Source organism: Toxorhynchites rutilus, chromosome 2, assembly GCF_029784135.1.
Source record: "Toxorhynchites rutilus septentrionalis strain SRP chromosome 2, ASM2978413v1, whole genome shotgun sequence".
NCBI lineage: Eukaryota > Metazoa > Arthropoda > Insecta > Diptera > Culicidae > Toxorhynchites > Toxorhynchites rutilus.
Genome location: NC_073745.1, coordinates 310,518,961 through 310,534,429, shown reverse-complemented (window position 1 = coordinate 310,534,429; position 15,469 = coordinate 310,518,961). Strand labels below are relative to the sequence as shown.

At 37.1% G+C, this 15,469-nt stretch overlaps 1 protein-coding gene and 1 long non-coding RNA gene across 2 annotated transcripts in view; one reads left to right on the top strand and one right to left on the bottom strand.

Moving 5' to 3' along the window:
• Positions 1 to 15,469, top strand: part of LOC129770833 (four and a half LIM domains protein 2) — a 422,902-nt gene that overhangs the window by 38,853 nt on the left and 368,580 nt on the right. The window lies entirely within an intron of this gene.
• Positions 8,939 to 9,705, bottom strand: LOC129770836 (uncharacterized). The gene is made up of 3 exons (XR_008742215.1): positions 9,552 to 9,705; positions 9,312 to 9,493; positions 8,939 to 9,248 (listed from the first exon to the last, which is right to left on the bottom strand). It is a non-coding gene; the product is annotated as an uncharacterized LOC129770836 (long non-coding RNA).

The following is a 15,469-nucleotide window of genomic DNA, read 5'->3' as shown; positions in this document are numbered from 1 at the left end:
CAAAAAATATCTCAAAATCTGATGTGTCGTATTTGTCGATACATCATAGTTAGATGCACCTTTAGTATTTAAAAAAAAAATATCTCGAAGCTATTGAGAATAGCGTTCAAAAAATTGAAAAATAAGCTTTTCACCATAGAATCAGCTGGTGAACAACATAGAGGTTCAAATTTTTTTTTTTAAATTTCTTGTTTGGTGCCCTATACAATATTTTCCATAGAGCTGATGATTTGGTTTGGGGCACATTCTATTCCTTAATCAGCCAGGTCCTTCAATCACTTTCTGTTACATGGAAGCAGAAAAACCAAAGGAAATGGATGAAGGAATTTCCTGTATTATACTTGGTTGAACAAGAACCAATTGTAGCAGAAGTAACACACACAGTAATCTCACAACTGCCTTCTCATTGCAATTAAATGAATCCTTCTTACGCTCGGGAGAAATAGAAACAAACTTCAAATATGATATTACTCTTCTATCACATGGCATTGAAGAACGCTTTCCAGCACCTGTATGGTTTTCCGGAGTCTATAAGGCGCGAGACGTCTTCAAAACGGCTATTTATCATTGGGAAGCAAGTCAAACGCGTCACACGAGACAAGATAACAGCAGGCAGGCAGAAACCTGGAGTCATTTTTTTTTTATTTTCTAGAACGAATTTGAGAAACGATGCAAAGCATGGAAATAACAAAACAACAACAAATCGACACGTAGCGAACGCCGGCTCAAAACAAGTTTTCAGACCGCAAGTCATACCTTGCCGCTCGACCCCTCCACAAGATCGTTCGTTACCCACACAAACTTCACTATTCAGTACTATTCGATTTCACTGTAAACAAGTTGAACAGTCAAGTAGAAACTATAAAAGAAACAAAGTCGTTTCTAAAATGTGTAATTGAATTTTGTTCCAACCGCATCTCACTGATGCAATCGTAAAATTCTCAGAAGACGACAATTAATCCTACGAATATTACACCTCTCGATAAACCCCAAATCTCCGGTAATCCCAGGGCAAACAGTATGGATATCAAGCGAACCACACACTCAGCCCCTCGCGGAGATCGAATCCAGTGCAGCACATGTGCTTACACGCATACTGTAATGATCGTGGAATGATGCTATGATGTTGGGAATAAAAAATAATGAAAGACAACAAAATACCGGCCGACAGGTTTTTTACACTCAATTTAGAGGACATAATCGGCGAAGAGGGAAGGAATCCAAAAGGAGTGTGGCGAGCGGTGCTTGACGGGAAACAGGGTAGTATCTCAAGTGGATGAAGAGCAAATAACGCCTTGAATTTATCTTGAATTTATTAGGAGAGCGAGAGCCGCCGAAGTCGACTCCTCTTCGTGCAGCCTCATGTTTATTAATCACTGCTAATGGAGAGAAAATGAAGACACGGCAGGTAGTTGATCTTTGTGAGTTTTTGGGGGAGAACTTTTGGGCGGTTCGGCTTCGTATAATAAGTTGGCACAACGTATTGAACTCGAGTACGTGATAATAATAATATGCTGCATAAATATCAATAATTGATGCCAAAATTCAGCTGATTTTGTTAACAAGACGATTCACAAAATTGTGTGATCGAAACGAACAATGAAAACAGCCATATATGGCTGATGATTTATTGTTGCGGATGGTGATCAGCTTGGGAAACAGAAGTTCCATCTTCTTGTATAGACTGATGAACTGTTTGCTTTTTTTGACAGAGAGAAAAACACACGGAATCGGATTTCGTGATATTTAAAACCAATCAATAAAATTGGATTCTCTTCGTTCGGCTAAAAAACACATTTTGATGATTTACGGGTTTTTTTGTTTTCTTCGATAGAATGGTATTTGTTTGAAATTGGAAACTCACTGCTACTTTATTCAAAATATGCTACATCTACAACCTTGGCCCATCTTTAAGGTAATACACCGATTTCATTTCAAGTCTGTTGTTTTAAATCGATCCAGTGATCAAGTCAACTCTTGATTTCTTCATAAGGAACAACTTTTCAGAAAGGGTCGACGCTAAGGACTTGAACAAATAGTTATCTGAGAGAACAATGTATAAGTATATTGGCAGCTGAGGTGAAATCATTTAGTTCACTGTTCTGTTACTTGATAATTCTTGACATGTCGTATGGCGTTCTCATGCTGTTAAATTTATTTTTGTGGTAGGGGAACTGGAAGTAAACACGGCCCCTGGGGGTAAGACCAGCACCCCTTGAGTATTATAAGAAAACTCAGATTAATTATTTTATCATGAACGTCGCAACCACAATGATCCATCAAATATCAAAATATTAATCAAACAAACGCAAGTGCCGATGATGCGCAACCGAATGTAAATTTTCGGTAGTGGGGTTTAAACTTTTATTCGTGAACTAGGTTTCGAATTCTTTTTCGTTGTTCTACAGATTGTCCTTTGGATTGTTAACTATCACTGGATTCAAGTTGAGGTAAGTTAAATAAATAAATTGGAAAGTTTTCTTAAAAAACTAGAAGTGGGCTATATCTTTGATGATTCCTCCTCGGAAATACCCAGCGCAAATAGTACTCACTCCCCAAGCCCCGACAGTTGAAATCATCGTTGATCCAGAGCAGGATTATTAACGTTTGAGAAGGAATGGATTCCTCCTCGGAATTACACAGCGAAAATAAGACCCCCTTCCCAACACTTCCCAAAGTACCCGCAGTTCACATCTATTTTGCAATGCCGATTTTCCCATGCTTCAAGATTTAGAAGTCTATGTTAGGGAAACATTCCAATTTGCAGAAACGCAAACGAGTACAAAAGTACCCACTGCTTGCATCTAGTTTTCTATGCCAATTTCCCCTGGCTCCATGGTTTGAAAGTCTGTTATAGGGAAACATCCACCCATTCCAGCGATCGTACCTCAATCGTTGCGCAATTATAACTGAGTGGATTTCCGAGCGGCGCTCGCTAATATACCGATTGGTGTGATTTCAATAGCCTGTTTTGAAAGTAATTTTAGGGCTGTTGGAACAAATTTTTGGATCAAAAAGCAACAAGCATATAACGTGTAGACATTTTATCTGTCGAATTAATTGTTTATCATACTATTTCGTTCAGTTATTTAGGAGCTATTAACGCTCAAAATCTCGTTCTCCGGCGTAACGCTTTCGTTTTCGAAACTTTGAACTTACACCCCAGTATAGAAACGAAATACGTAGTCCTACGTCAAAATTTGTGGGGTAAGACCATCACCTATTGAGTGGGGTAAGCCCGGCATGATTTGTGGTTAGTTGAAGGAAATATTTGTTAGTTGAGAAATATTTTTCATCTATTTCAGATGCCTCACGACTACCGAAGGAAATCGAATGCCGTTGGCGTGGTTACAAGACAATGAATGCATGAAACAGGCTACACGGATTTCGATATGCCGTGCATCTATTGTTCTGAAGTTGTTCGTTGAGACTAACTGAACTGATTAACTGATATGCATTTATTTTTCTCAAGTTACTCCCATAGGGTGCCGGTTTCACCCGCGCTGGTTGGTGAACTTCGTTTTTATGTCAGCTTTTAAAATTGACTATTACTTGAAAAATCGTTCGAAAGCATATATATGATGAAAAATAATCTAGACAAGGATTCAGTGAGGGAAACATAACAATACGTGCTCTCAGATCTCACAACACAATTCCTTCCCTTATGGGGCCGGGCTGACCCCCAGTTCTCCTACCGTTCTGCAGTGATAGACGGTGAATGTTTCCAATTGTGTGTCTTGAATTTTTTTTCCGGTGATTTTGTATGTTCGTTATCATATAAATCTAAATCATTGCCTCTGAATCGTTGAGATAATTCTTTACAAATGCTTACAAATGGAGCATACTCTTCGTAAACTTTGTCAGCCTATCGATGGCTATAAGCTACATTTATATTTTTAATAATGCGATAAAACTTACCCCAAATTTGTTCTTTATCGCAAAACATTAGACCCATATTTTTTCTTTTTTCAGTAGGGTGACCATTTCCATTTTAGGATTGTCCGAAAAAACAGTTTTCTCCTCTTTTTTCCAAAAATGTCTTTTTTCAAAAATTCATAACTTTTGAACTACTAGACCGATTCAGATGATCGATATCAAACTATCAAACTAAAGCCATTCACCTGGTCTACACCCAATCACTGTTCTCGTTAATATTGATTGTATTCGTTTTTTATTGTTTTCTTAGTCTCGGTACCAAGGGCGCTATATTTTTTTATATTTTTTCTGAAAAGCTGAGGAATTTTCACATAACATATGTCGAAACCGGAGAGACGTTTTTTTTCGTTTTTAAGTTATGATTTTTCATTTGTTAGGAAGTTGACGCATATTACTTCAGTCATTGTGAGAAATAATGATAATGAAACAATGCCTTTCATCATTATCTCCAAGGGCTTTAACTCATTAATTTCATATTCTATTTTATAACTTTTCATGATAATTAAAAAAAAATGTGATGTTTAACCCAATTTTGTGATGTTTAACCCAAATCTATATTTTATATTCTATAGATTAATGCGATGTAAAAATTTTCATCAATGGATTATTATGGTTTTGAATCATTTGAATCCTAGAGAAAATATCAATTATTACAAAAATTTAGTAAAAAAACATTGCTATCGCTTTTCTCACTAAAACGACAATTTGCCCATCAGATTTCATGATATTGGGCCCAAATCCGTGATTTAAGCACTTGAATATTATAGCAAGAAAGCAATAAATATTACGAAACAGCTGAGACAATTTTCATTTTTTATCGCAGCACAAATTCGCTGCGATAAAACAACAGTATTGAGGGTTGGGAGGTTATTATTCAGTTGGAACACCGTTTTAATTCGTAAAAGGGTTCGTTTAGAAAAAGCGTAAACTGATGCATTGTTGAATAGAGTACAAGATTAATATAGTTTTTTTTTTTGCTGTGGTGGCCGAGAGCAGACATACGACCGCAAAGGTTTAATATGCGTCATTGATTAATACTTGATTGAGGTTTAATATGCGTCATTGATTAATACTTGATTGAGATTGCGAATACCAAATAAAAATCCTTGAATGCATTCTGAGTTGCTAACTCATTATTTCATAAAAAATTGGTCGTCCACAAAGTCGAAAACATACTTGTTAGCTTGTTTTCCATTTCTTTTTCATTTTCTTATCTATATTTATTGGTTCCTCCTTGGTTTTCACCACGAAATTGTTGTAGTGGATCCTCCGCTTCAGGATTGCCAATAAATTTTCGACAGGTAGCAGCTGGGGGACGTTTCGGACAACATGTCTATCGGTTCAACTCCTCCAGCGACTTTTTCCACGTAATGAGCGTAGACCAGGTCGAGCAAAATACCACCTCCTTATCCGGACGGTATTTTAGTATGAAGGAGGCAACTTCCGGCACTCACTTTGTGCAGTGAATCTTCTCGTTCACCGCAAGTCGGAAACGGAAGAAGAGCGGCTTTGACATCCCCTTTTCGCTGGGAACTTGATGTGGGAGATGTACTTCAATTCAGAACACCTTGGTGGGAGACGTAAAGTAGCTGGTTCCCTGCCAGTCGTTGTCATCCAGCGTTAAATACGTCTCGTGTCAAAGTGTCAAAAATTTAATTCTCCATCCCAGGGGCTGTCCACATACCACGTGGACAGAAAAAGCATGATTTTAGACCAGAAGGGCTGGAATCGTGTACGCCATGGCACAACTTTTTTTTTGAACCCCCTCACTTGATCAGCTTCTAATTATGGATATATTTTTTCCGTTCAATTTTTGTTTTACTGTTGAAAGATAGATAAACAAACAGTGATATAATGGATGGTAAAAATATTCTTCGTATTACTTTTTCGGAGCTCGAAGAAACGTCCGAAATTCGTGTCTCTATCCCCCTTAATCTGATCAAGTAAAATCCTATCGGATTGTGCAGATGTTGCAACCTTGAAATGCAGAATGCAAAAGTTTATTTCGTTCGGATTGCGATATGTCAAATCCGATTGGCTTCCGTAATATGGGTTAATATGTAGTGCATGCATTTTTGCATGCATGTTTTTTGTAATATTTCGTTTCTGTAGCGAATCTACTAATTCATGTGCATCAAGGATTAATCTTTTCTTTTAATTAATCAGCAGTAGCAACATAAACTTTCCAGACAACTCAAAGGAAGTGTATTACAAAAATTACCAGACATCAATAAAGAGCAACATCAATGCAAGAAATAGATCTCCAGAGATACGAGCCGTACACTCATGGAGGAATTTGTTGTTCGTTCGTTTAGAAATCCTTGAGAGTTCTCGAAAAAAAAAACCAAACAGTTTTGTCATCAAGAGCAAAAGCTGAATTCAACCCGCACTTAAGTCGTGATTTTAATACTACAAAAAATCCAACATTCTTTGTGTTATTGGGTGTCTTTATCCTGACGGATTTAATGGCCCTCTATTACCGATTGGAATAAATTGATGGATTCGAATTCAGGTGCTTTACCTTCAGAATATACATTTCAGGAAAGAGATTCAGTTATATGAAAAAGTATGGACGTTTGACCGAGCAGCACTCTCAGGCAGTTCAGTAATATTATTGATGAATACTCAGTACTCAGGGCGGGCGTGTGGTTCAAAAAATCGTGTAAATACGAAACAGATCTCATTCAATTTTGACTATTAACTTTAATGTTTTACTTTAAAAAATACTTAACGTGTCCACGTGGACATTATCAAAACCCCCTCCCCCCTCACCGTGGACAAACGTGTACACTTTCGTAACACCTACACCCCCCCCCCCCCCCTTAAGTTAACCACGTGGTATGTGGACAGCCCCCCATCCCATCTCCAGGTGTTAAGGAGAACGCATGAAAAAATGGTAAATATTGTCCGTTTTAATGTAAGCGTTGGAAGTAAACTTTTGATGCTCCATATAATATTATGTACTAAAATATCTTTCATCTTCACTTAATAAATCGCAGATCAGTTAAGCTGTTGAAACATTCTAAAAATGTTATATTGAACTGCACAAAACTTCATTTATATTTTGGAAAACATAAGTTTTTACAGATATTGTGTCGAAGTGTGCAAAACAATATCGATTGGTACAAATCGATTCAATTCTTCCCGTCTAACCTCGCGTTCCCCTACACATCGTATGTGCACATGATTAACGCCACAAAATAACACAGAATCTCCGAACGTTGAGTCAGAGTGTCTCGGGCCGAACATCTCCTCCAGCAGGTATTTATATCATTACGTCGTATAAAGTTCAAGGCCATTCTCTTCATTGGCAGCATGTTCTTCTGTGCTTCATGCTTATGACCGACGCATTTATTTTGTCTTATGTAGAGAAAACATAAAACATCCAATTCGAATCGAAACAAGGAAGAGCAATAAACGCATGTGAAAGAATGCATTAATTCGAAAATAGGTTCCAATTAGCTTCGATCAATTATAAACACAGCATTGGATCGACTCCTGTGGCTGTGGTGCTTCCCGTCAGGGCCGGATCGGCGCTTGACATTGCGAGTGGAACTGGTTGCAAATATTGACGAATACGGATGTGATCGTTTGTATGTAACCTAGAAATGGATGTGTGGGTTTTGGCGTGTCAATCAGTTCGTTCAGAATCATGCTTTCCCAAAGAAATTTCTGGCATACAGAACCAAATTTACCGAACCACAGGACAAGCTGTTAAGTTCAGTTATCGGGAAATACAAATATCCAGGAAGGAATAATTAGATAAATCTTCAATACAATCTTCTTGAATGAACATCTTACGCAAAATAGTTACGCGAGCGCATCAACAAGCTGGGTATAGCTTGCTCCAATTCCGGTTTCCAGCACCCTACTTAGCGTGGGATAATTCGATGGTTTGCGGTGTACTCGCAGACTCCAGGAAAGAGACGATCTCTAACGGGGGTGCAACCTTCCAAGTGGTGCGCTCATCGAGGCCAGACGGGTGAATCACTGTGAACGACAAGTGGCTATGTGCACCCGCATAATTTGCATTCAATTCGCTCTTCATCGTGTCTACCTCCTATGGAAGAAATGCAATGCAATGAATGCGGTTACTTTCGATGGCAGTCCACATTGTCGGCCCAAAATTAGTAGCTGATCTTCGTCATATTCCCTGAGACAATGTGAAGGTGGATGATCCGCGTATGCGAATGATTCAGCTCGATTGTTTTGTAGACACGGAATGCCTTAATAGAGCGTCCACATTTGTTATGTTCTTCTTTTTTAGTACCGACATTTCGATCTTTTGTTATCCAAGATGGAATGAACTACTTTTAAAGACAATTTTTACTAAGAAAAACAATTTAAACAAAAGGTCTATACACTTCTTCCTAATTATAAATGCATTTACTGCAAATTCTTCTAAAAAGTAAATTTAGTTCCTTTCTAGGTATCCGAAATGGAAGTTAGGCCGTCTACACATTAGGCAACAGCAACCCGATCTATGTTGGCGATGTCAATCGCATCGCCAACTCAGCTCTGCACATTGAGACAACTCGAACGCGATGAATTCGTTAAGTTTTTATCCGTCATCATAAACTGCCTAATCGCTGGCAGAGATGCCATTTATTTAACTGCCGAAAAAATCATACGGAGAGCAAATTATGAAAAATTGGTTTGAAAAAAACTACTTTACTTGGGATTTTTCTTGACACCAGGCAAAGAAAAAATAAATAAAAACTTAATTTCACAAATCATCGAATCAAATTGAATGCATACGCGGCTTCTTAAAACTACAATAGAATCAAAAGGGCACATTTGAAATACAATTTACACTATAGCAGAAAAAAAAATCTGCTTATCTGGCATTCCTGGATGTACTTTTTTCGAAGGTGTTTGATCTCATATATCAAACAATAATACCATTTTTATTTAAAAAATGTACCGTTGTGTTAATATTCCTTCGTGTGTACAATAGATTTCAGAATTTCTTTTGGGTTCTGCTTTTTTTCTAAATTCTAAATATTTCTAAAAAATGGATGTATATATTTATTTTTCGTTGGAGTAATACCACAAACCAGCAAACAATATTTACAAACATAAAAAAATCATTGAAATAAGAATACAGCCGAAAAGAATTATATAAAGAAAACAGAAAAATTTTCAACAATTCTTCTAAAGAATGATTTATGTATACACTAACGCTAAATATGAAAAATTCTCCCAGGGGTCACATATTCGCAGACCGCACCTTCGCACATGGTACAATCGAGAATCAGGGATGATAACGGTTTCCCGGGAAATCTGACCAGAATTATCCAATCTTAGGCTATCTGTTGGTATTTGTTGAATCATTATTATAACCGACGGCATCAAGCTAAAGGTGACATATTTACCTAACATACTTATTTCGGCTCGCTGATAACAACAGACAGCAACAATTGCTGTTAACTTGGAAAAAACACATCCAGCGGATTCTGTGCTTCTTGCTCAATCTCCAATATTATACGCATCCTTGACCAATTCAGCACTCTTCCCGGACGGTATATCAAGAGAACTTGCATATTGATGGCATTTCCTAACATCAAACGAATATATATTATATATAAACTAAACCAAAGTAGCAAAATACTTACATCTCGTTCGTTCATAGAAACAGATGCGCCAATATTGTAAACACTGTTTTGCATCACCACTGACAGATATTGAAATTCAATGAACGCAGAAATCAAAACGTCAACAGCAATTGAACGAAAAGGTTGCCGACACAAATCGCGCGCGACTCGACATGCTGAGTTGAATCGAAAAAGTTGGTCCGACCAAAGTTGCCAGTTGCCTAGTGTGTATGCTCCCATTTGATTACACATGTTCTCAACTTTTTTGACAGATTCGTTAAGTTGCTTTCCAACTTAGGTTGCCTAATGTGTAGACGGCCTTAGACAAATTGAGTTAAAAGTTTTCGTATACTTTTCGATAGGCGCCTTGAAGTAGCCTAGAAGTATATCCTAAGGTGGGCCAACTTGCTAAAACCACTCTTCAGCCATCTTGGAAGCCCACTGTGTTTTGTTTGTAAACAAAACACAATTCGCTAGTGCCGAAGTTCGCTCGTGATTAGTCTGTCTCTTTCACGCTACAAGCAAATAATTCCCCTTCTGCTTTCTTCCGTACTGTTTTCATTTACCGCTCTCCTAACCAACTTAGTGACGAAACGGCCTCACCTAAGGATATTCTTCTAGGCGCCCTGGGTTACTTCTGACTCAAAAACTTCATAGAAGAAAAAGAAGAATTAGTATGAATCTTATTTTTGGAAACTTCAAATATACCATAACAATTACACGACTGAACGAAATTGTCCATGCTTGTCCACGATAAGGGGGGAAGGGGGTTTAGATAATGTCCACGTGGACACGTTAAATATTTTTGTTGGTAAAACATTCATATTTATAGTTTTCACATTTATAGATTTATATTAGTCAAAATTGAATGAGATCTGCTCTGTATTTACAAGATTATTTTAACTTTCCGCCCATCCTGACTACTCTGTTTTCATCAATAAGAAGATCGAGTTGTCTGAGAATTTTACCCGGTCAAACAGCTATATTTTTTCTTATGGTTGAACTTCTTCCTTGAAATATATATTCTGAAAAAATAACGCGCATGTACTGGGAGCATTCAATTTATCCTCAAAGTATGTTGGGATTCTTGTAATAATAAAAATCTCGATTTAGATGCGGATTCCGATCAGCTTCCGTGCTTGACGAAAATGAAAGGTGAACAACAAATTCTTTCATGGGTGCACGGGCCGTATCTCTGGAGATGTGTTTCTTGAATTGTAGTGTCGTAATACGCTTTTATTGGGTTGTTTTGAAACTTTGTAATGCTACCGATGACAATTAAATCGAGACCATGGTAAGCATGGGTACGAGAAACGCTACAATGTATGTATTACATATTCACCCAAATTCCGGAATCCGATCTGGTTTGAAATCTCGCACTCCGAACGAAATCGACTTTTGCATTGTGTAATCCAAGGTTGCAGCATTTGCACTACCCGATTAGATTTGACTCGATCAGAATACAGAATGCAACATTGTTCTAATTTTCAGTTCGATCGGATTCGAGAATAGGGTTTTTTATTTGTAGTAAATTGTGAATGGAAAATCAATTACAACAATGTTGAGCTAAAAAAAATCTTGGGCAAGTGAATAGAACCCCGAAGCAGGTTTTTGAAGTAAGTCCCATGGTCTGGGTCTGGTGAGATTGGTTAGAAAAACTGTGTAATGAGCTTCTACCAAGCCCAAGCAACCAGTCGATGAACTCCAACAAGTACTGCTCGCAGATGAACGTATTAAAATCAGCGATCCAGAACGCTTCTAAGGGGAGTTTAAGACCATAATTAGCCAATATGCTAAGTTTCGTGTTCCTCCAGAACAATACCAAAACTAATGTCTCTTTGGCAATTTTGAGAATATTTCTGGAGTTCGGGTGTTCACCTAGGATGTGACGAAAAAACAAATAAATTCTGAGAGGATGGAATTTTGAAGGTGCGTAAAGGATGCAGAAATATTGTGGAACAAAACGAATACATTCATTCGTTTTGTTTATTGAAATGATGGTTTTGATTTCTTCCCTAGAATCGACTCAATTTTTTTTTACAATATTTACCATGTACACGAATGTACAATGTTGAAATTTAGAGCTCAGTTAAGGAAGGACTTCTGTCTGGAAAGTCGAAAAATAATGAATTTTCGTGAATTTTTTTCTCGGATGCTAGGAATAAAGTGAAGTGTTCGGGTCAGTGTCGAAAATATTCACGTTCACAACATTCAAATACGGCGAATTTCAGCCTGCCTTGTATTGATAACCTACTGCTCACGCGAGGGTCGATAAACATGGAGCAACAATATCAATGAACACCAGTGGAATGAACAGCAACATCAGTTTGCCATGAAGTTCATTTTTCATTTACATTTACATTTACATTTTGGTTATGATATTCGTAACGTCGAAATTGAAGATCATTGCGTGTTAGTGAAGATCAAAGCATAAAATTCAACGTCAACCAATTGAGAGTGAAATCGATATCACAAAATTCTTGTTTTTGGGGACTTCGGCAATGGAATATATAGTATAACTCTTGCTATGTTTTATGAATCTACTCCCGATTGGCCGAAAATGTCATACACCCCCAATTAGATGGGCAATGGGTGACAATAACAGACGAGCGGAAAACGAACATAATCTTGTTTTGATTTCCGGTTTAATGATTCTGGCTCTGAATGATCAGCAATGATATAAAACCCCTACGATATGGGTATTGAATGAAATGGCTTCAACAGCAGAAGTCGAATATCGTATTCCGATGCCATTTTGGAAAAGAAGATGATGGCGTCCGGTTCATTGAAAAAAATTAAGCGAGATGGCAGTTGCAAAAGAGCATAGAAAGTGGAAACGAAAACGGACCGTACCTCTCACGCTAAAGGTAACGAGTTCAAATCAAAACTAATATTGCCGGATTCGTGGTTCTTTCTTTTTTTCTAAATTTGGAAATCAAACACGATTTCAATAAAAATTCACTGCAAGCGACGAAGATGAACTTAACGTTAGTGATAATCACCTGAAATTATTAACAGTAATGAAAGTGCCTGAACGCAGGCTTTGTGAAATTCGTTCATGATGTTTTCGTTCAATATACCAGACAAAATTCACGCGTCTCGACTCTTGTGTTATACTCATTATAACAGATATGGTGTTGAGCGTCAACAGAAGAGAATTCATCCGACACTGGGAAAAGGCTAATTCCTTCATTCGTGAATAAATATTGATAATTTGTGGCACTGGTTCGGGTATTCTGATTATTGTTTAATGCAGGGTTTTTCAAATGGTGCTCCGCGGGAAATTTGTGCTCCGCAAAGTTATAGCAAATTCTCCCACTTAAAAACCCACCTTGAAAAAATAGCATTTTTGACGTAGAACTACGTCTTTCAGGAAGGGTGTCAAATCAGATAACAGGTCACGTTTTTATGAAATAAAGTTAACGTTAATAACTATTTTCACTGTGAATGAATTCTCATGATTTGCATACCAATCGAATCGGAAATTCTTTAAGATTTGTATGATATGCTATACATTACAATTCACTAATCTTCAAACGGTTTAAATTCACGAAAACTGTAAAAATTTCCTTTTTTCTCATACATTTGTTCTGCCGATTTGTGTGCTAACCCTACCCGTATTTCGAATGCTTACAACTCGAACATTTCTTAACAGATCGGAATCAATTGATAGGATATATTTCTACGCGTCTGTCACAATTAATAAAATTTAAATTTCATTAGATGAACAATTGAATAACTGTAAAATGTGAAGCATTATCTAAAAGCCCTAACTGCCAAGTTTTGATTGGTCCGATTTACGGTTTCCTCAACACAGACTTCAAAATTGATGTACCTGTGGAAATCCGCTTTGCAAATATACATGCAAGTCGGTGATATTTTTGTTCCTACCGAGCTGTGTTTCCCTAACACGGACTTCAAAATCAATATGCCTGGGGGAATCCGCTTTGTCAAAATATGCAAGTCGGAGGTATTTTTTCCCACTGAGCTGTGTTTCCCTAACACGAACTATAAAATTAATGTGCCTGGGGGATTTCGCTTTGCAAATATATGCAAGTCGGGGGTATTTTTTGGTGTTGAGTACTTTTGTACTCGCTTGTCGTTGTGCAGACCGTAATATGTTTCTCTAAAACGTAATTTCAAACTGAGATGCCTGGGAAAATCGTCATTTCAGATACTAGAGGTGAATGAACCTTCGCGGTTCGAGAACTACGTAAACATGAGATGTGCAATACTTTCAGAGGGAAATTTTAAATACAATGATCGTTTGAGAATTTTTCCGTTCACATATTTTTGGTAGTCCTATGCATCATATCAAACGTAAAAAGACGTTCATCAAATTCATTGTAACGAAGAACATAATCTATTACAAAAATTTTGATGCATTCTAAAATAATATTCGAAGTGGTAAACATTTGGATTGCATAATATAATTGTGTAGTTCTACGTCGAAAATATGCGGCCGTGTCCTAGATACAACCCCTTACAATTTTTTGATTTAATTTCACTGGGCATATATTCATTTATCTTGTTCACTCTGGGTCAGATTACTGCGACACGCAACCGAAATAGAGTTGTTCCAGTTGAGTTGGGTCAATGTAAACAGAATTTGTTTTATTGATAAAAAATTGCAGATGCTCCATCAAATAATTTTGCTATAAAAAGTGCTCTGCCATTAAAAAAACCTGAAAACCCCTGGTTTAACGTATATGAGAGGCTTAAAATCAATCGATTTCATCGATTTCTCTACATAGACTCTCTATTTTGGTCATAACTTAGTTGCAAATACATTCCCAGCTGTATTTGACAATGCGGAAGACAGGTCAGAGCCTCATCTAAAGGATTATATGGCAAACTCAAATTGGAACGTTTTTGCAGTTGAGTTATTAACTGAAGAAAAAGTTGATGAAGAGAAATCGATCAAGTCACTCACACCCCTTGCATTCTAAGCCCCTCATATTTGAAGATGTATTTTCTATTTTTTCAGTGTACGAATAATGATTTTTACGCTGTTGACAGCACGATGCGTAGATGCTGTCTGAAAATCGGTCCCTTGCTGGTGGTATCGAACTCCAATGAATATTTCGAAGTTTTAGGACAACACCTAAAGCGTAACATAGGGGTTTTGGAAAATTCAAAAAATCGTTAAAATGACAGCTTTAACAAAAAAGGAGTCATTTTTAATGAAAAATCGCTGTTTAGAAGCTCATAAAAAACGAAAAAAATATATATCAAAAAACGGCTATGTAACGTTTTAGATAACTATTTTTACAAATTTCAACTAAATCTGTCGAGTAGATCCTGAGATATTAATACCTGAAAAATCATGGTTTCGAGAAAAACGCGTTTAAAAATTCGAACAGCAATACTATATCCCTGACTTCATACTTTTGGCTGTAACTTTCCGAAGAAATCAAATATCGAAAACGCCAACATTTCTGAGTGCATAAGCTTCCAAAAAAATGCAAAAAAAAACAAAAATTTGATTTTTTCGACCTTCCAGACCGGGTTCCTACTTAAGAGAACATAATCAGAAATTGAGCACTGACTAACGTATATATGCGTTTGAGCGGCAATTCGGGTGTGTTCAATGACCCAGAACAACATAACACAGTATATTTTTTTATAACATGAACAGAACTGCCGTAATCTCGCAAAGTGACGCAAGCGCCAGAGGTAAGAATTTTCAGTACGAGACTTTTTGTAAAATTGCATGTATAATAAGCATACGCGTACATTACGAAAATCTGATCTGTACAAAATGTGTATTGTTGATGGAAAAACATTGCCATCGGCTTGATTTTTGAAAAAATGCAGTTTTATTTAAGCTATGCCACCAACGCCAGTTTGTTGTGGAAACAGCAAATTTGAATCGCTGTTTCCACAACCGATTGGCGTTTATCCATCAAAGTATGTGAGAATCTGTTTCCAATTATTTT